Raw genomic sequence first — 9,260 nt, forward strand, 5'->3', positions numbered from 1 at the left:
TTATGGCCCTTAGTTGAATTGAATCGAATTATAAAATACATTTCATTTTTATTTCATATTTTGCAGAAGTGTACAGTAAATAGTCTAATAATTAAGATATTCTATCCTTCTTTGGTAGTTAGTATTAAAGCAGTCAAACTTTTTTGCTTTAGGGAAAACATTGTATTGTTTTGAACACAAACCTTTTGCTTCCTGTGCATGATTATATCGCATCTTAGCCCATTTTGGCTGAGGAGCACACAATTTTGTGGTCTAATATGTGAAAAGGCTGGTGGAAGTACTGTACATGATGGGTATTATGCTTAACACTTTGATGCACATCATGGGTCTAAAGCTACCCGACTGAGTTTATTTTTTCTAGGGGTGTCCCCGACTAAGGATTTACATAGTCGAATCAGAATTTTCGAATCTTGCCGATATTCGACTGATTGTCGAATCATATGTTTGGGGGCGGGGCAAAATACATTACCAAGAGTCAAGTAGTCAGACATTCGACATTAGTCATAATTACTGACGTTAACACACAGGGAAAATGTAAAGGACGCCTCGCAGATACAAACGGGGTAAATAATGTTTTATTATTTATTTTTATTCAAAGATAGTTAACATATTAAACGACAGCGAAACCCTAAGAATTCACATACATTTTTTACAATAGTGCTCTCATTATAACGTTATGTATATGACGGTAGTTAATGTTCTGCATTTCTGTTTTGAGCTGTGCGCTCTGAAGATGACAAGTTGAATGAAGCATAGCAGGGTTTTAATCAATGGGATTTCATTTATCTCATATAGAATATGCTTAGTTATTTATTAGGGCTGGTAGTTTAACGCGTTAATTAGATTAATTAATTACGGTGAAAAATAACGCGGTAAAATTTAACGCACTTGCCCCGCTCCAGACCTACGTGGGTCATCTGACATTTCATACAGATGATGAATTACAAATATGATGCTGGGCAACAACTTACTCCGTGATGGAGCTTAAAGAACGTAGTTAAAATGTCCCTAAAATTCAAGATATGGGGCAAAATGCCCCTGTTTGAGTTTTTGTCTCATATTTACATTAATATAGCCTAGTTAAGCAATATCGCACCCGCATTAAGTGCAATATCACATGAGTGCAAATGTGATACTGATCTCAACAGTTCAATAAATAAGAAGTTAATATTGTGTTATTTTAGACGCAATGTTTGTTTTGCTCAATTTTGCCAACGAAATATAAAGACAAAGCAGAACTGTTCGTCTCCGAGCAACACGCAGCTGCATTTCATTTCATAATCCACGTTTTGAACGAATCATTAGGCGCGTTGGATTTGAAGCGGCGCTGCACAGATCGATCGGTGTATGACATCAAAGTCCCGCGAGAGCGATTCAAAAGCATGCAGCGTCATCTGCTCTCTAATCTCCCTATTTGCAGGGTACGCAGTTTGCATAGGGCACCAACTCCCAGGGGGGCACCATCCCAGTTGCTCAAAAAAAAACAACCTTTTGTTCTGTATTATTATTAACATATGCATATACATAAAAAAAAATAAACATGAACATATGTATAATTATAAAAAATTCCCGCATTCGCGCCTGCCTCATGTTTGCGGCTGATGGACAACTATGCCCGGGAAAACGCATCAGCAGTCGGGCGCCGAGAAAAGAAAAAGAAAAAAGCCCAAGATGAAGCCAGTGCATCAGTTTCAGGTACTTTTATAATCCGGTGAATGTGTAATTATTGCTGGGGAAGTCGTGGCCTAATGGTTAGAGAGTCAGACTCGTAACCCAAAGGTTGCAGGTTCGAGTCTTGTACCGGCAGGGATTGTAGGTGGGGGGAGTGAATGTACAGTGCTCTCTCCCACCTTCAATACCACGACTGAGGTGCCCTTGAGCAAGGCACCGTACTTGGCCACATGTCACTTCTTCACTTCACTTCACTTATTAACGGTAATAATTTCATAAATGTATAAAACAATAAGTAAATGTCGGTAATAATTTCACCACCACCAACGTTGAGTTTCCATGTTCCCTAACAAAAATTAGCCATGGTATTACTACAAATAAAAACCAAAAATCATGGTTCTTGTAGCCATGGTAACCACAAATTAACAATGGTTTTGCTACTTCAAATTATAATTTTAAAAGACGTATTCAGATAATATATATATAAATATACAGGGTGTGATTTGCCGGGGGGGATGGGGGCACCCAATCATGTGACTGGCCACGTGAGCAGCGCGTTCCCGGGTTCATATAGGATCACAGAACTCGCTCCTCCACTGTGAATAAATCGCCATCTGAATCCATGAGTTTTATCACTGAGGTGATATGTAAATGTATTTTTACAGACGTCCATATGAGAAACAATTACCGTCCGAATCGGGCACTATATATATTTTTTTGTGGTAATAAAAATTGACCCAAGCGATCAACAGCCTTTAAAACGACTTAAAATTCACTAAAAACAATGAGGCAATAATGATTGGTTAATTAATAATAATCATATGGTTTCATTGAATGACACTGTTAAAATACATAATGTAATACAAAATAAACAATTTATGTACATTACATATTATTACAAATGCCTGCAAAGGTCACCAAAGGCCTGGTAATTGCTGTTGTTACACTTGCAAAGATGATCAAATCCTTCGTTTAATATTGACCAAACATTTAATTCAAATATTGACTTAATCTTTATTTTTTGGCAACTTTTTCGCAATAGAAATGCTACAGCCTCTATAATTTCAAAAATTAACATGGTTTTATCATAGTAAACCTGCTTAATTTTCTTTTGTGTGATTTCTGAATACTTGAGACTATAAAATCAATCAGATAACTATTAATAAAATCATAGCCATAGGAGGTAATTCTTTCTTTTTTTTTTTTTGGTTAAAACTTTTATTACACTGACTGCTCTTAATTTACTTATGTTTTTTTTTTTTTAACTAACAACTGTTTATTTAAAGGGGTCATATGACGTTGCTAAAAAGAACATTATTTTGTGTATTTGGTGTAATGCAATGCGTTTATGCGGTTTACAGGTGCAATAGGTGATTGTCTTCAGAAACATTTTTTGTTATGCTGGTTGAAAGTCTCTTCACATCCCCATAGCAATCATTAAGTTAAGTGGTCTAAATGTATTTATCTGTATTTATATATTCTGTGGACGGCGTAGGACCAAGAAATGTTCGTCCAATCAAAATGCTCCGTCCGAGCATTTTAATTGACTTTCCTACCTGCCTGTCAACGTATGCATCTGCATACCTCTGCGCACCCAGGATACCTCATCAGCGCATTCATGCACGCTGTGCAGACAGAGCGAGAATGGCAGACAAACATCAATAACCCGATCTTCCTTCCTGGTATTGTAGTACTTTTAAAGTTTTCTCACCGGTTTTCTCACCAGCCTTTCCCAATTCCAGTCCTCGCAATTCCGATAACCAGCTCGTTAGAAATGCTACGTGCATGAACTGTGTTCCGATCCATATGATTCCTACACAGTGTTCATTGCTCCCTCCTCTCTGAGCGGGGGAAATCCATTGAAGTTTACTTCACTTCGGAATATGGGCTGGAATTGGGAACCGCTGATGTAGCCAATTGTAGTAATGTTGTCTTTGGTATTCTGGTCTGTGAGCGTAAATACGTTCAGGGGGCGTGGCTTTGGACAGCGATTGCAGGGAGGGTGGGACATTCGCTTTCAGTGCTATCAGGCTAAAGTTAGCATTTTCCAAGATCTCCTACTGCACCTTTAAGGTTCAAAAAACACATTATTTTCCACATACTGTACATTATTGTTTCTCCTCTATGCCCCGCCTTTCTGAAACGCGTTTTTTTACAAAGCTCATCGGTCTGAAAAGCGAGGTGTGCTCTGATTGGCCAGCTATCCAGTGCGTTGTGATTGGCTGAATACCTCAAGTGTGTGACGGAAATGTTACGCCCCTTACCAAACTGTGATGCCGTGTCCCGGCGTGATGAGACGAAAACAATAAAACCCATTATAAACGAGCCATTTGTTGCATCCAGTGGGGACATAATTACTGACTATAATGACTTATACTGTCTTTTTACACGTTGCGTTGCGTATCGCGCTGCGTAAACATAAAACCATGTCTGCATTTGTGATCGGAGAAACGACATACAACAAGCGCTACTCTACACTGCTCAAAACTCTTGTTTGAATCTTCAGTGGCAAATTCTTTAAATATGAAAACATACTTACAGGCTGTGAGTCAGAAGTGCCAGACTGTCCTTGCAAAGTTGGAATTGCCCCACTTTATAGAAACCAACACCGGCATTGTAGGCTACTCTCCCAGGAAACGGTCCTCGTCCTCCATAAAATGCGCAGCACACATCTGAATATTTGGGTTGAACTGTTCCGGAACAGTGTTGTAATTACAACTTAACCACTGATTTCTAGTTGTGTCCTCTTTTGGAAGGCCAAACAAAGTAGTTTCGCTTTCATAACGAAACACACAGCGTATCCACAACATGGCGGCGGCGGCAGCGGCGGCGGCAGCAGCAACAATACTACAGCGAGAATCAAAGTTACGTCTTCTTTCTTTGCGTGAACATTTGGGCAGCGTTATGCAAGTCTTCCCACATCGTAACGTAGACATGTGGGGGCGTGTTAGAATGAGCCGTTTTAGGTAGGCGTGGTTGACTCTTAACTTTTATAAAGAATATCTCTTTGGATTTGACACTTTAGTCTTTGCAACTTTACAGATCTTCTTTATGCACCAAGAGCTTGTAACACTCCAAAGAGATCTTTTTTTAAATTGCATCATTTATTGTGTATTGCTGTACACCCAAAGCGCTTTACAATCATGTGGGGGGTCTCTCCTCAAACACCACCAGTGTGCAGCATCCACCTGGATGATGCGACGGCAGCCACAGGACAATATTAATGCAGGGTCAATGCTGAAATGTGTTACAAAAGAGGATGAAGCGGTACCGTCAAACACTGGAGGGGGCACAACAATATAATTCTGCTTAGGGCACCCATTTGACCAGCAGCGGCCCTGCTTTGATGTCATACACCGATCGATTTGATGGTGATGATCCGCTTCAAGTCGAACAAGTCTAATGATTCAATGGACCCTTCAGAGAACCATTTACTTAACTCCTGAATGAATCAGCCATTTGAACGAATCAAATGAATGAATAAATTAGGGGTCGACCGATATGTGTTTTTCAGGGCCGATGCCGAGACCGATTATTACAGATCAAGTAGACCGATAACTGATATTTTGAACCAATATATATGTCTGGTGTAAAAATGAAAATTCATGTCAAAATTAAGAATAACAAGGGCTCTGACAAAAACTGCCTTCCCTGGTGTTGGTTGAGTGTAGTACTCCCACACTGCACTTCTTACTCTTGTCTTCCTCTGTGCATTCATCTACAATAACAGTAATATAAAGAGAGAGTTAAAAGTGGGGCCACTGCATGCTTCATGATTAAGCCTGTGAATACTGTACTACAGCTAAACAGCTTGGGAAAATGCAAGTATTTGGCTTCAATAATTTACATGTTAGAAATGTATGTGTAATAGAATAACCTCTCATAATTCCTCATTAATTATTTTCTGATGGCTAAAACATTACCTACAATAGTAGAGGTGACTATTTAATTAATCATCTAATGCACATCAATGGATTAACTTAAAAAAAAATATATATATAATAAGTGTAAATAATTTAATTGTCTTCTTAGCTATATTGTAGAATTTCGTTAAATAAACACGTTTCAAAATTGAAACCCGGTGCGGATGTTTTTCTATCACTGTATTTCTGAAGGAACCCGACTGTCTTCAGAAGATTTTGGATGTCATTTTCATTTCATCTTGCATGTAATATCTGATAAAGCAGCGTTTGTGAGAGGGGCGTTACCAGGGAAACCTTGATCTCTAACACTCCAACAGCGCCTCCTACTGGCTGAGAATGAATTTGCATATATATGCTGCCACAAATGAGTGTAAGTCTGTGGGAAACACTGCAGTTTTACTCAGTGACTCTGAAAGGGAGTCAGAGCAGTTCTGGAGATGTTGTTCATGTATTTATGTCCTCATGTAGTGAGACGGCAGAAGCTGAAATCACCGCGAGCGTGGCACACTTTGTATGTGTAGAAAACAAAACCGTGCGCCTGTGCCATTTACATACACAGAGACACGCAGAACATGCTGGATTCATATTTAAATAGTATTTTTGCAGCTTAATATTTACAGATTCTAGTCCATATCGTGACTCTATTTAAGTGTACTGACCTACTTTTGATTAATTCATCCGAACTTTGACAAATTCCATGACATTCCGCGTCATACAGTAAATTCCATTTATATGATTGGATTCCGCGATTCCGTCCACATTTTCTTTATCGTGGAAATCATAGGTAATATTGAGGTGTTTTGCAACTTCAGTGTAATGTTAGTGGATTGTGATTTATTGAAAATTAAGCAACGTCTGCTGCTTATGGAGATAGAATTGTTACTTAATTCCAAATAAATAGATTATGATCCACAAATAAATAGAATGAGATCCATAAATAAATCTTAAATTTTCACAACGGCTCAAATAGGTCATATAAGGGCCATACAATGGGTACAGTAAAAGATGTTTAAAACTGGATTTCGTTAGACCATTAGACTGTGTATCATGCCAAGTCACAGTATTATATTTTACGTGCCTTTGAAAATGCCAGAGAAACAGAGCTTTAAATCACGGCTATGGGAACAACGCTATACTGGATTCAAACGCGATATGGAAGCGTCATGCTATTCAATATGGAAATAAAAGCATCAGTAAGTAACTGACTAATAAATAACTGAACTCAATCTCATAAACATTTGTTTGTGTAATAGGTTAAATTGCCGTCACACAACAGCCAGCAGCATTTCCCAGTTTTTCAGTCAAGCCGATGTATATGAGCTGCTATGTGGATCTAACGATGTGTGAAGTTTTTGATATTCTGTGGTGGTCAGTTCACAGCAGTAATAGAAATTAATCTACCAATAAACTTATATATATATATATATATATGTGTATATGTATGTATGTGTATATATATATGTGTATATAAAGCCATTTTTCTTAAAGTGTGCATCATTTTTTTTAAGTCAAATTCTTGCATATAATTTGTCAATTAGAATAATGAGACATTTGGGCTGTTACCAAACAAATGGTATAAATATCAACAAAATTAATCTTTACAATGCAGAGGAAACAAGTTGCATCTGAAGTGACATTTAGATGTCACACTGTTTAATGCAGCTCAGAGGGACATGGGATGCTTTAACCTGCAGTTACAAATACATAGATAATGTTTTGATATTTTAAACAAAAAAACTTTGAATACTGACATTGAAATTATTTAAAAAATGAAAAGATACTTTAAATGTGAAATTTAAACCACCAGTAGGTGGCAGCAAGTCACTGTTAATAAGTGAGTCATTGCGATTGAACCAAATCATTTAAATGGTTGATTCATTCAGAAACGAAACACCGTCATGTTGCTCAGAGATGCAAAACAGTGCTGTGGCTTTGTTTGGAGTTATTTTTGTTGTCGAAATAGAGCAAAAACAGGTGATATGGTGTCTTAAATTTAAGACTCTTAATTAACTTTTTGTTTATTGAACTGTACAGTGGTGTGAAAAAGTGTTTGCCCCCTTCCTGATTTCTTATTTTTTTGCATGTTTGTCACACTTTAATGTTTCAGATCATCAAACAAATGTAAGTATTAGTCAAAGATAACACAAGTAAACACCACATGCAGTTTTTAAATTAAGGTTTTTATTATTAAGGGAAAGCAAAATCCAAAACGGCATGTTGTGTTCACTTGTTATCTTTGACTAATATTTAAATTTGTTTGATGATCTGATACATTAAAGTGTAACAAACATGCAAAAAAACAAGAAATCAGGAAGGGGGCCAACAATTATTCACACCACTGCATATTAATATCACATACTTTTAATATCACATTTGATTTTTGGAGAAAAGAAATGACATTGATATATAAATGATATTTATGTAAACTATATTAAATTATATAAATGTATACATTTTCTGCTCCCATATCTTGAATTTTCTGATCAATCGAAATAAACTGAATCATACAGTGAAAGGAAGCACTGTAAATGTGCACACGCACTAGTCTAACCTACTACACTTCATCACACACCGTTTCTTTGGCATTTTCAAAGGCACGTAACAAAATACTGTGGCTTGGTTGACATGATACACTGTCTAATGATCTAACGAAATCCAGTTTTAAACTTTAAATAAAATAAATTTTAAAACTTAAAATTTTACTGTACCCATTTTATGGCCCTTATATTACCTATTTGAGCCAGTGCAGATGAATGAAGTTATCTCAGGACGAGTCCGCTCTGATTGTAAAGCAAAACGTGATTGGCTATAGCGTGATCGTGCTACGATTGGTCAGCGAATGTGGCTGTTATCTGATTGGCTTGAGTAGACGGTGGGTGGAGTCCATGGATTGTCGTGGATTGTCAGCACATCTTGACAGAAGAAATGTTTCACAATTCGCAAGTGCACAGGATGCGATTCACAAATGCATGCAGCTATCTACAAATGCACAGGACGCGATTCACAAATAAATGCCAGGCAAAGTTGTGGTTGTGACGTAAATATATATTTGTGAATGTTTTTTTTTTTTTTTTTGCAAATCTCATTTTATTTATTTGTGAATTTTAATGAATGTTTGTGAAACTTTAAGATTTATTTGTGGATCTCATTCTATTTATTTGTGGATCATAATCTATTTATTTGGAATTAAGCAACAATTCTACCCCCATAATACACTGCCTTCACAACGCCAATGGGGTTATACGAGTATAATCGTCTCCCTCAGGGCCTTTGCAATAGCCCCGCATCTTTCATGCGCATGATGCTCAGTATTTTCGGTGACCTTAACTTTTCCAGTCTTCTCTGTTACCTTGATGACTTGTTGGTCTTCGCTCCATCTGAACACGAGGCACTGAGGCGCTTGGAGATCGTGTTTTCTCGATTGAGATCCAGCAACCTAAAGCTAGCTCCTAAAAAGTGTCACTTTCTGAGGAAGTCTGTAAAGTTTTTAGGCCATATGATAGATGGTACTGGTGTTTCAGTTGATGAAGAGAAAGTGAAAGTCATCTCTGCTTTTCGAAAGGAGGATCTAATGAGGGAAGATGGAACCACGCCTTCACAAAAAAAATCAGATCGTTTCTCGGTATGGCCCTGTACTATCAAGCCTTTATTCCAAGTTGTTCTCGT

General features: G+C 37.5%; 1 protein-coding gene across 1 annotated transcript in view; it reads left to right on the top strand.

The window, feature by feature from the left end:
* The window catches only part of LOC107600601 (uncharacterized), a 46,222-nt gene that overhangs the window by 17,660 nt on the left and 19,302 nt on the right, over positions 1-9,260 (top strand). The gene's annotated exons all lie outside the window — the stretch shown is intronic.

This window comes from Sinocyclocheilus grahami, unplaced genomic scaffold (genome assembly GCF_001515645.1).
Source record: "Sinocyclocheilus grahami isolate Dianchi unplaced genomic scaffold, SAMN03320097.WGS_v1.1 scaffold287.1, whole genome shotgun sequence".
NCBI classification, from domain to species: domain Eukaryota; kingdom Metazoa; phylum Chordata; class Actinopteri; order Cypriniformes; family Cyprinidae; genus Sinocyclocheilus; species Sinocyclocheilus grahami.